At 43.3% G+C, this 14,558-nt stretch overlaps 1 protein-coding gene across 2 annotated transcripts in view; it reads right to left on the reverse strand.

The window, feature by feature from the left end:
- MRPS27 (mitochondrial ribosomal protein S27) overlaps window positions 1-14,558 on the reverse strand; it is a 64,581-nt gene that overhangs the window by 31,536 nt on the left and 18,487 nt on the right. The window lies entirely within an intron of this gene.

Below are 14,558 nucleotides of genomic sequence, written 5' to 3' on the forward strand. Positions count from 1 at the left end.
TGGATCGCGTAGTGGGCTGTGAACGTATGCACGGACGACCAGGTGGCTGCTTTACAGATCTCCTGGATCGGAACCCATGCCAAGAAAGCTGCCGAGGACGCTTGGGCCCTAGTCGAGTGAGCCCGGATCTCTGGGGCTGGTACGTTGGCTAGCTCATAGCACGTGCGTATGCAATGCACAATCCATGCTGACAAGCGTTGCATCGAGATAGGTAGGCCTCTCATTCGTTCTGCAATGGCAATGAACAGCTGAGGTGTTTTGCGGAATGACCTGGTCCGTTCCAGATAAAAAGCCAAGGCCCTACGGACATCGAGGGTATGCAGGCTGCGGTGGCTAGGGTCCGTATGGGGCTTAGGGAAGAACACCGGTAGACAAATGTCTTGCCCCATGTGAAAATGTGAGACCACTTTTGGAAAGAATTTAGGGTGTGGCCTTAGTTGCCCCTTGTCCTTATGAAATAGTATAAGGGGGTTCCGAAGTGAGGGCTCTCAATTCCAAAACCCTCCTGGCCGATGTGATGGTCACGAAAAATGCCACCTTCCATGACAGGTGCATGAGGGAGCAAGAGGCTAGGGGCTCGAAGGGGGGGCCCCATGAGCTGAGTTAGGACCAGGTTGAGATTCCACGCAGGGACCGGTGTGTGCGAATAGGGAAACTCCCTCTCCAGCCCTTTGAGGAATCGGGCTACTGTGGGGTTGGAGAACACTGACACTCCCAATTCCCCCGGATGGAACGCCGATATGGCAGCCAGATGCACCTTAATTGAGGTGGGGGCGAGCCCTTGATGCTTGAGGTGCAGTAAGTAATCCAGAATTGATGGGACTGAGGCCTGCAGAGGCTGTATGTGATGAGGCTCGCACCAGTGGGAGAACCTCTTCCACTTGGCCAGGTAGGTCGCTCTCGTGGAGGGTTTCCTACTACCAAGGAGGATTTGCTGGACCTGGTGGGAGCACCTGTGCTCCGCATCGTTCAGCCAGAGAGATACCACGCCGTGAGATGTAGTGATGGTAGGTTCGGGTGAAGCAGGTGACCCCTGTCCTGTGTGACGAGGTCGCGATGGAGGGGGAGGGCAATCGGGTCTGCTATGGACAATTCCAGCAGGGTTGTGAACCAATGTTGTCGTGGCCACGCCGGGGCGATGAGGATAATCGTCGCCTTGTCCCTGCGGGTCTTGAGGAGGACTTTGTGGATGAGTGGGAACGGAGGGAAGGCATACCTCAGGCTCCCTCCCCACGGAATCGCGAAGGCATCTGCCAACGATCCCAGGCTGAGGTTCTGGAAAGAGCAAAATTGAGGGCATTGTCTGTTGTCCTTGGTGGCGAAGAGATCCACCCGGGGAAACCGTCTCCTCAGCCTGCAAGCCCAGATTGAGGGCTACCCGGCGGAGCAGGTCCTGGTGCGCCTGAAGATCAATCGGGGGAGGACCAGACACAGTTGTACCCGCTACGGCTTCGTCCGGTGAGTCCAGAATGGCCATTGACCCTGCTGGTCCCATTGAGGATGCCAAGAGGCTTCATAGTCTCTACTGGCCGGTGCCCTGTGGGCATATCCGCCGTACTGGCCCGTCAGTCTCCGACACTACGGACGGTGATCTGGAAGGCCACGGCGGTGCCGTGGAACGGTGCTGGTCCGGGGTTGGAGAGTAGTGCCTCCGCGACCGGGACCTGGAGTATCGCCTCGCCGATCTGGACCTGGATCGGTACTGGTGACCACGGGACCGGGAACGACTACGTGTGGTCGGTCTCCGGGATTGTGTAACCGACACGTCCCGGTGCCGACTCGAGCACGGCTGCTGGGTCGGTGCCTGCCTCTTATTGAGGCCCGACGGCTGTGGAGCTCTCTGCGCGGAGGGCAACCGGGAGTCCATTGAGGCGGAGCTCGACCGGGACCGATGCCGTGAACGGTGCCGAGATGGCGACCGTGATGGGCGCACCATCGCCGGCTTGCCTCTGGATGGCAGTTGCGGCAGAGCGTCCTTAGTCCAGGGAGGGCTCTCAACGGACAATTCAATTAGGTCCTTTGCTGCCTCAAATGTGTCCGGAGTGGAGGGCTGTTCCAAGAGCTCCTCCAGCCCTTCCTCCCCACTCGACGCGCCTATCCCGGGGCTCGACGGGCCTTTCGGTGCCGGAGCCACTGACACCGGGACCTGTGCCGGGGCCGTAACGGCCTTAGGCGCACTCGAGGTCTTCGCGGGCGCTGCCCTCTTATGCGGGGAGCGTCCTCGGGCCTTGGGTTGGCCCTTAGATTTCGGCGGCGAAGACGACCGATGCCGGAGGTGCCCTCGCTGAATCGGTGCCGTGGGCTTCGGGTGTCCCGCCAGCGCCGGGTCCCTGACCGATGCCGGGGCACTCCGCACCGAGGCAGACGGTGCCGTCGAAGTGGAGGGCTGTAACGCCGTCTTCATGAGCAGCTGCTTAAGGCGAAAGTCTCTTTCTTTCTTAGTACTGGGCTTAAAGGCCTTACAGATCTTTCAGCGCTCCTTTTGGTGTGTTTCCCCCAGGCAACGGAGACACGAGTCGTGAGGGTCGCTTAATGGCATAGGCTTACGGCATGTGGCACAAGCCTTGAAGCCTTGGGCGTGCGGCATGCCCCGCCGCCCAGGGCCAGTGCCGGGGTTGACCAAACACCTACTATTGAAGAACTTAAGCACTCTAAAGAACTGTTAACGGCTAAGCTTAACACTAACAACTAAAATCTGATAACTGTGCAGATAACACTAATGACTATGCTAAGGGACACTCTCAGATGAGAGACAGAGTTGTTCCAACGCCGCCATGGACGGTAAGAAGGAACTGAAGGGGGTCGGGCCTGCAGGGATATATATACCCTAGAGTGGGGCGCCGCTCTGGCGGGAGGGGGGGGCCCTGCTGGCCCAACGGGAGCCACTAAGGGGAAAAGTTTCCTACGTCCATGCATGCGGCGCGCGTACACCTAATGTGTAATGGACGTGAACAATCACTCAAAGAAGAATATAAGTAATGCAATCTAGTTAAGGATTTGATCATAGAACTGGACAGCAATCTATTTGTATCTCCTTCTTTACAAACCACTCATCTATTTAACTCTTTTGTTCAGTTACCAAACAAAACCCAAATCTTGAGTTCATCAAAAACCAAAACAGACAAATAAACAATCCAACCCCACATCCAAACTAAGTTATCCAGTAGATTTCCCAGTACATCCTGTCTTCTATGTGCCTAGCCTTTTCTTAAATTTTTTTGGGACAGGGGCTGTCTTTATTACTGTACTGTGCTGTGCCAAACTTATTGTGAATACCAAACAATTAATAATGATAGAGCTGGTCCAAGCATTTTGCCAAAAGAATAGGGTGTGTGTGGAGGGGAAATAAAGGTAAAAGCCCGAAAGTCAATATTAAGTCACAGTTAATACAACTTACAGATATGTATTGTTACTAATTTACTAATGGTGGGGTGGGGAAACACTACATTCTTGAATTTACAGCAACTGCTTAATATTCTGGTATTTCCTTATCAAATATTGAATTTAATCTAACAAGCATACTTACACAAGGAATATGGCTAGTTTTGCATTTTACACAGTTCTTTAAAAAAAAAGTCAAGGCTTTTATTTAAAAAGAGACAGTAAGAACCTAACTTGAAGTTCTGTATATATTACTGGATAAATGTTCAGAGTTGTCGGTTTTTGCAAGCTGTATAATTCCCATGAACATTCAATTAGACTGTGTGACTCAAAGAGCAGACAAATGACTTGAAAATGCAGGGGGATATTTTATTGTCCTTTCCTTTCCCATCTGAAAAGGAACACTGTCAAGTTTGGTAGTCAGAAAATATGACACGCTTGTTGGGTTTGTGATTGCTGATGAGCCTCAGAACATGGTGCAAGTGTGTGTATGCAAAGTTATTCCTCCCCACTGTGCTGGCTTCCTCAGCTCTTGTATTCAGACAGTGAACTGACATTTACAAGCATCCAGCTCTCTGAAGCATTCATAGTGCATAAGGCTTATAAATGTCATGTTATCCATTGCATACAAAAACAGAGCAGACAGGCAGAATGGGCGAAAGTACTACATGTGTTCATATCACATTCATGTGCCTGTGATCACAGCTAAAATATTATGCACTGGTGAGTCAAAACAGTTACTAGCACTGATTTATTTTCCAGGCAGGCTTTTTAAAACCTCCTAAGAACCATGGCTTTCCAAACAGATTAATAAAATCCTAAAATTAAGTTAGTAGCTACAATCTTTGGCCTGGATAAAGGAAACCATCTGGGTATGTGTGACCATTGCAAAATAGTAGCTTCAGTGGAGCATGAAGAGGTGTGGTCTTCCTTTTTAAAGCAATAACACTGTATTCCAGTGGATACTCAGGTGAACATTTTAAGATGTTCATGGCAGGCACCATGTCTTTCTAAGTGTATGTATGACCTTTAAATACTGTGAAGATCTAGATAGAGAGCACAATGGGGCCCTAGCCCTGACTGGGGCCTATGGACATTATTATTTATTTCTACTATAGTAACTTGAAAAGTGCAACAAAAATCAGTTAGATGTCTGAACTGGCTTCTGGACACATCTCTGCCTCTTAACAAGATTTTTCTGAATCTCATATTATGCTCATTTATATTCATCTGAACTACTTGCTCTCTACGTTTTTTGGCTGCAACTTTATTTTGTCTATGGCTAATCTCTTAAATTTTCTAAAATATAATTCACAACCCGTCTCCAGTAGGGCTTTTTGCTATTGTGGGTCCGAGCTCTAAAATAACCTTCAGACTGATATTGAATGCACTCCAGTTTAACTTTGGGAAGAATAAGAGCCAAGTCCTGAGACGTGCTGCAGCAACTCACAGACTCCAAAGCCAAAAGGTAACATTGTGATCATCTAGTCTGTCCTCCTGTGTAATACAGGATACAAAACTTCCCCAAAATAAGTCCTAGAGCAGATCTTTTAGAAAAGCATCCCATCTTCATTTTAAAACTGACAGTGATAGAAAATCCACCACAACCCTTGGCAAATTATTTTGTAATGGGGTGTCCATGCCACGCAAGGCAGAGCTGGTTAAAAGAGGCCAATTTACTTTATAGGCTGCACCTGGAGGAAAGCTTGGGCCTTATCAGGCCTAACGGCTTAGGAAGCCTAGCTGGGATAAGCTTATAAAGAGAGGAAACTGGTAATAAGAGAAGGCTATAAGAAGGAGCTCTGCAGTCACTCCTTAGAGAAAAAGGAAGGCAGCTAGATACAAGGAAGAGGTCTAGAAGGAGAGTAAACCCTGGGATCCCTCTGGCAAGAGCCCAGGGGGATGAAGTAACCACATGGAGAAGAAGCAGCCCCAGTGGTAACTCAGAGGGCCAGAAGATAGGGAAGAAAAGTAGGAAAAGGCCCAGGAAAACAGCAACAAGGTTAGAACTTGCACAGACGTTGGTTGCTAGGCAAAGAGTCCCTGGGCTGGAACCCAGAGTAGTGGACAGGCCCAGGTTCCCCTATTGGCCACTGGGCAAGTGGCACAGACTGGGCAGTGGATAGGAAGGCTGGGATTTTGGTACCCTGGAACAGAAGGACTATAGTGACCTGGCTGGAGAGCTGTTACCAAGAGGGAGCAACGGAGTCAAAAGTGAGAGAAATTGACTATGGGGCAAACAAGCAAAGGAGGGGGGGCATCAGACTCATGGAGAGCTAATCCCTAGATGAGCCAGAAGGAGGCACGCTTCTATGGTGAGTGAGCCTGTTACATATTTCAATGGTTAATTACCCTCAATGTCAAAACTGTATGTCTATTTCAAGTCTGAATTCATCTACTTTCAACTTCCAGCCATTGAATCATGTTATACCTTTCTTTGCTAGACTGAAGAACCCATCATTAAATATTTGTTCTCCACGTAGGTACTTACAGACTGTAATCAAGTCACCCCTTAAGCTTATCTTTGTTAGACTCAAGGAGCTCAATCTATTTAGCTTATCACTGTATAGCATACTTTCTAATCCTTTACTCCTGAAGCCTAGCCAATTTATCAACATGTTTCTTGAATTATCAACAGCAGAACTGGACATGGTATTGCAGCAATGCCAAATACAGAGGTAAAATATCCTCCCTCTTCCTACTTAAGGGTCTCCTGTTCATGCATCCCAGGATCACATTTTGGCCATAGTGTCCCTAGGAGCTCATGTTCAACTGATTATCTGATATGAGCCCCAAATCTTTTCAGTCACTGATTCCCAGGATAGTTGTATACATTTATCCAGTTTATCAAGTGATCCAAATCGCTCTGAATCAGTGACTTGTCCTCTTCATTATTTACTACTTTCACAATTTTTGTGTCATCTACAAACTTTATCATGATTTTATGTTTTCTTCTAGCTCACTGATGATAATGTTAAATAGCATAAAGTCAAGAATTGGGACCCTTAGGGAAACACACCCTCAGTGATGAGTCCCTGTTTAGTTACATAATGGGATCTATCCGTTAGGCAATCTTTAATACATTTAATATGTGCCGTGTTAATCTTATCATTCTAGGATTTTTTTAAATCAAAATGTCATGTGGTATGAAGTCAAACACCTTACATAAGTCCAAGACTATTACATTAACACTATTACCTTATCAACCAAACTTTTAATCTCATAAAAAAAAAAGCAAGCTAGTTTGACAGGATCTATTTTCCATAAACCCATGTTGATTTGCATTAATTATATTACCCTGTTAATTCTTTATTAATATAGTCCTGTATCAATTGCTTCATTATCTTGCCCAGAATTGATGCCCGGCAGACAAGCTTATTATTACCTGGGTCATCCTATTTACCCTTTTCCCCAATGATCCAAGATTTATTGACAATCAACATGAGCAGTCCAGCAATCTCCTCAGCCAGCTCTTTAAAAACTCTTGGATTCAAGTTATCTGGACCTGTTGATTTTAAAAATATCTAACTTTAGTAGCTACTATTTACCATCCTCTAGAGCAGGGGTCCCCAATGCGGTGCCCGCGGGCACCATGGCGCCCGCCAGGACGTCTAAGTGCCCCCACGTACTGGCCGGCGGACGAGCATCCACCAAAATGCTGCAGAGAAGCCAGCGGCATTTCGGCGGCGACACCTCTGGATGACGCTGCTTGTCGTCAGCATTTTGGCGGCTACGCCTATTGACGTTGCCACCTGTCGTCGGCATTTCGGCGGATGCTCGTCTGCCGCCACAGTCCTCCGTGGCTCGTAGGTTGGGGACCACTGCTCTAGAGATACTAGTGAAAGGGAAAGAGTGTTATCACCATATGATGAGACTATTTCATCTGCTTTCCCCCCTCAAATATAGACCAAACATTTATTGAACACTTCTGCCTTTTCTGTATTATTAGTAATAATTCTAGTTGCATCTAGTAATTGATCAATACCATTGTCATGATTATTTTGTTTCTAATATTTAAAATATGCCTTCTTATAGTCTTAACTCTGCTGGCCATAGACTTCGTGTCCCTTTACTTCCCTTATCAATTTTCTATAACTCGTAATTTCTAATCTTATGTTCATTACTATCAACTTACCCTTTTCTTCCATTTGTTTTTATTTATTTTTACAGCTGCCTTAACTTCCCCTCTAAATCAAGTCTATTTTTTAATCAGTACAGCCTTCTTCCTTGATATGTGGCTTTTGGGACATCTAGTAAGGAGTTCTTAAAGGATTCCCAATAATCATTCACATTTTTCTGATTAAATTCTTCCTTCCAACCGATCTGGCTCAGTTATTTTGAAACTGGACCTATTAAAGTGTCAAGGATATATATTCGTCTGGACTATATTCTGCTTGCACAATGTAAATGTGATTAAGTCATGATTACTTGTACCTGAGCTACCATTAATTTTTAATTCTGTGATCAGTTCCTCTATCTGTTAGGATGAGGTCTAATATAGAATTCCCTGGGTTGGCTGCAATACTTTTTGAATTAGGAAATTGTCATCTAAAATGGCTAGTAATTCCCAACGACTTCCACATGCATCAGAAGTAATCAGCACATCTCAAGATTTGACTGTAAAATGCCTCTTACGTTGCATTTCAACCTGTTACTGATTTCATCTAATATATAAAATGTTTTGGGATGCTGGCAGGAAAAAGATGTTTTGTTATTTGTTTTTGCAAGTATGGCAACAAATAGCTAGCAGAGTACGTGACAAGAAAATGTACCTAACCTATTCTATATTGAGTATTTCCCCTCTGGTATAAAACCAGCCTCTTTTCTCAGTCACTATGATGATTCAAGACACTTAAGGCCAGATCCATAGTTGGTGTAATCAGGCATTGCTCAGTTAATTTCAATGGAGCTATGCTAATTTACACTGAGGATCTGGTCCTTAATTTTCAACTCACTCTTCGGTCCCTCATTGGGAGTGACCATATTTATCCAATACTCTCCATTACCCAGTATTGGCATGAGGTGAAATCTTGGCCTTACTGAAGTCAATAGCAGTATGGCCATTGACTTCAACAGGGCAAGGATTTCATCCCTACTTTTTGGCTACATTTCTCATGTGGTTGAACAGCTCTGGAGTCTGTGAAATGACTGCTCAATTAACAAGGTGAGAGTCTTTCCTTTTATTAAGCTAAGTGACGCTTCCCCAGTAAAGGGTTTTTTCCACCTGAAGTTTGCATGAGCTCTCCTAGCCAATTATTATATACACACACAGTTTTAACCATTTGCAGGTCTTCAACTGTTAACCTCAAAACTTTACTTCCTAAAAAGCAACTAGTCTACCTTTTTTGGCCATTGTACATGTAATCTAGAAACTCCAAATTCAGTACATTCACCAGGTCTGAGGGAGAACTAATGTACAGGGCTAGACTGAGTTGATCAGATAATTGAAAAACTATGTGCTACAGGAAAAGAGAACTTTTCAATGCTGTTAAAGATTCTTCTGTGAGGGGGGTCTTGCACCTCTTACTTATGCAAACCGCTCCAGTGATTTAAGTGCAGCTACTCAGGTGAGTAGGGGCTGTAGCATTTGGTTCTTAGTGAGCACTGAAGATTGTGAGATTTGTAGACCCTGTGATTGAAGTGCTCAGGGTCCTGAAGGTTAGAGGCTGGTTACCATCTACAATGATTCCTGCAGAGTTTATGAACTCAGGAATGCAATGTACAAACTCTGAAAGACCATAGATGGTTGGGACCATGGCTCCTATGATGTTGCTATGACCCTGACTGGAGTCTATCGGAGGTGTGGCTTCATGGCATCTCAAGGAAGAATTAAGCATCTCACAATACTAGGTCCCTAGTTTGCATGGTAATACGTTGCAATAATGTTATGAAATACCACTATGTGCATACACTACAAAGTGAAACTATCATAGTAGTACAAAAATAATACACCTAGACAAAGTGCAGGAGCAAAATTTTTATTTAGTGCATGGTGATCATTTTATTAAGTAACATTCTGGGTGGCTCCAACTAACCTTCAGCTGCTTGACTTGCAGAAAAGTGTCTAACCTAATCTGTGGCAGCAAATACAGAGGCATGCATGCATGCTCACTTCAGATGAAATTTGTTTTGTAACATGTAATATTAGATCAGATCAATACTTTGGCACTGTGAGAAACAAAGTTAATTTCATGCATCTGTAGACTTTTGTGGTCCCGAAATGGTTTGAGAGCTGAAATTAAGCTTTAAAAAATGTAATTTGCTACCAGCAGAGCTATAAGAATAGAATACATAAAAAGCTCTATAGCTTGATATTGCATTATTTTGCAATTATAATCAGTTTTTTGTTTTTTGTTTTTTTAATCTTGTAATACACAGTCAAATCCATGGAAGTACCTGCATTTTTCAAAGGACAAAGTTTCATATCCCCACAGAGATATCAGACCAGCAGGGCCAATAAAACGCTCCACAAAAATTGTATTCTTACACAGTATATTCATGTTCCTGCTGCTTTAAGTCTCAGACATATCGTATCAACATTGTTCTTAATTTTAAACCAAAGCTGACTCATCTACAGTAGATGTAGGATGTTGGATTGGTACCTTTTTATATATCACATTTTCAACCTCAACATTATGGTTGTGTGCTTAATACAAACAAACAGCCTATAAAGTAAAAATTCCATGTTACTTCTCTGATACACTAAGACTCATTCTCTGCTAGCATAAAGCCTTAAATCAATGAAGTTATGACAGCAAAAAATTCAGCCCCAATATACTACTATTTACATCATCTGAAAACCGTCATTAACTGAGGAAAAGTGACATTTCAGTAAGACAGGACAAAGTGGGGCAAACAGTCTGCCTTTGATGCAGACAGAAAGTGTTTTGAATTCTGATTAGAACTTATGTTGGGATGCTAGGCGATGAAAGGATTTTAAGTCAGACAGTAACAAGAAAATAGGTATTCAAAAGAGAACAAAAAGAGGAGCACTGCAAGCCGCTGATGTCATGCTTAAAAATGGGATATTTTTGTTACTGACATTCCCCACCATGCAGCATAGTCTTTTCCACACAGCTATACTTGAGAGCGCAGGATATCGTGGTATGGCTAGAGACCCACAGTTCTAAAGCAGGTAGTTACGTAGGTCTAAATACATTAAGCATATTGTATTTCAGTACACTAAATATATTAACCAATGCTCTGGAATGTACCTATATTTACTGCATGTGCACTGTTTTGGCAATGTACAAAAAGTCCCTGTCTATGCAGTTTACAATTTAAAGGTCCAGTACTCCCATATGTAGGAATAACCACAGAATGGGAGTGAAAACTCTGTATATTTCCTTCTGATTCTTGCTCCAAAGACCTCTGCCTCTCTGCAAAAGGGACAGGGCTCCACACCCTAAACCTGCAGCCCCTTTGCAATCAAGGTCGGTCTTAGCGGATCGATGCACTGGCCAAGGGCATCTGAATGGCTTGCCACTGCGGGAGCTATGCTCCCTGGGCCTCAACTTTCCCTTATTGAGGGCAGTGTTCTGCAGCATGGAGGAGGCAGTGTTAATTATTGCAGACTCCATTGCTGTAACTTATGCTGCTGTGCCACTGGGATTTTTTGGATTTTGGGGGTGGGGGGGGGTAGGAAAATCCAATGGAGACCAGGTTGGTGCCCCATGCCCTTCACACTCCAGAGCCTCTGACAGGGTTGAGGGGGGCACTGAGGAGGCTCTCTTCCCTTCTGTGTCCCCATGGCCACATCCACAAATAGTCTTCCTTTATGTACATAAAGGAAGGGGAGCATGGGACACGAACTTAAGCATAGGCAGTAAAACCAAGCACAACTTCATATAAATGGTTCATCCTCTATCTAAAGTAAGCTCTATATGTAACATCAAGAGTGAGAGATGGTGGGTTCCTTGTATAAATCTACAGCAAATACACAGTGGGTTATTAATGAAAGGTCATGCAGAAGAAATGCAGAGGAAGGCGGGTGCTTGGCAAACAAGGAAAGGAAGATAATTCCAAGCATAGGAAATGGAACAGAAGAAGGTGCAAAGATTAGTACGATAAGGTGATGAAGGGTCAGGAAGGAGGTGAAAAAAGTGGAAAATGAGAACTGGAATATAGGAATTGTACCTGAGGGTCATTTTGCGTTTTTATTTCAAAGCTGCTCAGCTTCCTTTTTGAGAGTTAAAATATTAGTCATAAAAATTCTGGCTCAAGTATTGTCAGCCTGGCTGTATTTTATTTCCCCCCCAAAACGCTGAGAGATTAATAATAGTAAATTGTGTTTTGAAGTGCCACAAAAATGTTGAATTAGCATGGTTAAATGTTGGCATTAAACCCAAACACTGTCTACCTTGTTCTAGCTCCTTAATTCTCTTGTTTTCCCTTGTTGTGCTGGTTCTAAACATTTTTTTTTTTTGACAATGTGGTGTGTCCTGCCCCCTCCAGTTCTTCCCATTCCACCTTATCACTCCTGTTTTCCATCTCCCTCTACACACACACTTGTCCCCGATACATGCCACATCTATCCACATGATTCAACACACAATCCCCTTATATTAGCACTCCTAATTTGCACACACTTAATGCAATTATGTGCACAAATCAGCTAACAACACACAAACTGCTTCAAAGAAAGAGCACTGAGTCTTACTGAACGCAATAGCAAATCTAATAAGTTAAGGTTTAGTTATTAATGAGCCATGTTCTACCATCATCTTTGCATGTGAGATTTGCTGTGGATAAGCGATATGGTCTTTGTACCATTAACCCATGAATTGAAGTGTAATATGGTCCTTTCCACAGAATGAGTTTGACAGCCCTGTGTTGTGGGATATCAGCCATCCCTTTGGAAGTGCCACCTCCTCCTGGAAGTGGGCCCAGGGCGAGTGCCACACGAAGTGGCACTCCATGGAAAAGGATCCCCATTACTGATACAGGTTTAGACTCTAGTGAAAGGAATAGAGCTGTAGGGTAGGTGGTTTGGGAGCCCTCTGTTTACTTGCATTCATCCAGTGACACAAACAGATTAGTTATAATGAAATTTACAAGCCATTTACTCATAAATAGGTCCCAATCTGTAAATCTTATAAAGCACCAAAGAAAAATATTTTCCATTCCTTCCCTTTTTAAACATTTCCACTAATTTTTAAACAAAAGGAAAATTAAATGCACAGAGTTATTTTACAACATTACGGATGTGACTACCCAAAAAGAGAGAGTGCTAGTTAAAGTTGCTATTCCTCCTTTAACTCCCCTGCTCCCTTTATGCCTGATGGCAATGGCTGGCTGAACACTGTGCAATGTGCAGGCGCCTTCTAACAACCTCCCAGCTGCGAAGAGATCTCTTTATAAATGTGTCCTTTATGTGAACTCTAGCCTAAGTGAGAAATGTGCAGAACAATAAAGCGGATCCCGCCAATATCACTTCTCTACTTTCCTCAAGCTAGTGCATTTATTTTAATTTAAAAGGGAAAGTGATGTTATAATTGAGTTTTATTTACAATTTCACATGGATTACGACTTCTTTACTGTTGGGCTTCTTGTTTATTAATGGATTTTGAGAACAAATCATGTGACAAAACAATACAATTCTATTATCTTCTCAAAAGGTTAATCATACTAAAGTCTGAAACAGTGATAACCAATCAAACTGCATATGCAAATAACTACATCCCAGTTGATGTGATTTTTTTTTTTTCAAATAAGTAGCAAATACCTGTAACTGTTGTTCTGGACTGCTAATCTCTTCTTTAGAATGTAATCTGAAAAGATGTGGGTTTTTTTGTTTAATACAGGATCCTAGTTAGACCTGGGTGAGTAATAGGGGAAAATGGGATGACTTAGTTCATAAATGATCTATTCTCTCTCCTTTGCTATGGAAGCTTTTCCATGCTTCTAATCATTCTTGTCACCCATCTGTGAACCTCCTATTTCTTACAAGGAGGAAAAACCATAAGATGTCATCCACAGATGAACACTCCATTCTGGATATCCTGATTTCATCTGTATCATTCTGTGACTGCATAGTCTGCCCCACATCATTATTAGGATTATTATAATACCCTGCAACCTCTATCAGGACTGGGGAGCCCCCGCTCACAGGCATCCCCTAAGCTTCAACTCAACCAGTTTTGCAAGTGTTGAAGTCTACACTAGACTTTTTAGAACATGTTAGCTAACACATTCTCACACAACACCATTTAAATCCTAGTCCGGGCCAGACATTGTTCTCTTATATCATCTTCTATTCAAGTCACTTTTCAGAGAGCAAAACTGAATTCTGCTTAGCATGCAGTACCTCGCAGAGCAGGACAGAGCTCTAGTCTCCAGATTATACTACAGGATTACCAGCAGATCTCAAAGTCTCTTGGGGGGAGAGGGACTAAAGGTCCTTGTCAGGGGAAGCAAGCTTTATTAGCATGTTCTTTGTGTCCCAATTTTCCCCCTGCCCTTCTTATTTTCTTTACAGAAGTAGGGTGGGTAAGTATTATTGAATAAGATTTTTAATAAACTTTGAATCCATACATCTTTATGCTAGAAGCTCTGTACTCCTGCTGACCCGTCTCATAACAGAGATAGTAAGTATCAAATGTTCAAAATTTAAGACCTGAAGGCTTCATGTAATTGTGCACTTACAGCAACTGTGTGTACAGTTATTTGCTAAAATGACCATTAGCACTTCCAGATATCTAATTATCAATCATGGTAAAGGAACATGCAAATACAGACCTATATATTTGCCCAGGAATCTCTCCTCTCTACTTTTGAAAATGTAGGTATCAGAATGTATATAGCAATACATACATAGTACTGACTTCTTTATTTCAGTGATCATTAAGATTTATTTCCCCCTCAACATGAAGAGCAAGCTGTATTAACCTAAGGAGGCCAAATCTGCTTACTAGACACCTGATTTCTCTTGAACTAGCAAAGTAGTATGTTACTTTTTTTCACTTGAATGTTCACTGTATGTTAACCACACAGCTTATTCAGAACAATGAAAGTTGAAAGGGGATAAATAACTTATCTCCTATAGGCTGACTCAATCATTACCACAGCACCCTATTTCTTGACTCTTTTGATTGAGGAAGTAGACCGAGAAGCTGCCCTGAATCCTATATTTACACATGCAAACACAAAAATGGCAGATTTAATTATGACCTAGAGAA

Source organism: Malaclemys terrapin, chromosome 6, assembly GCF_027887155.1.
Source record: "Malaclemys terrapin pileata isolate rMalTer1 chromosome 6, rMalTer1.hap1, whole genome shotgun sequence".
In the NCBI taxonomy this organism is placed as follows: domain Eukaryota; kingdom Metazoa; phylum Chordata; order Testudines; family Emydidae; genus Malaclemys; species Malaclemys terrapin.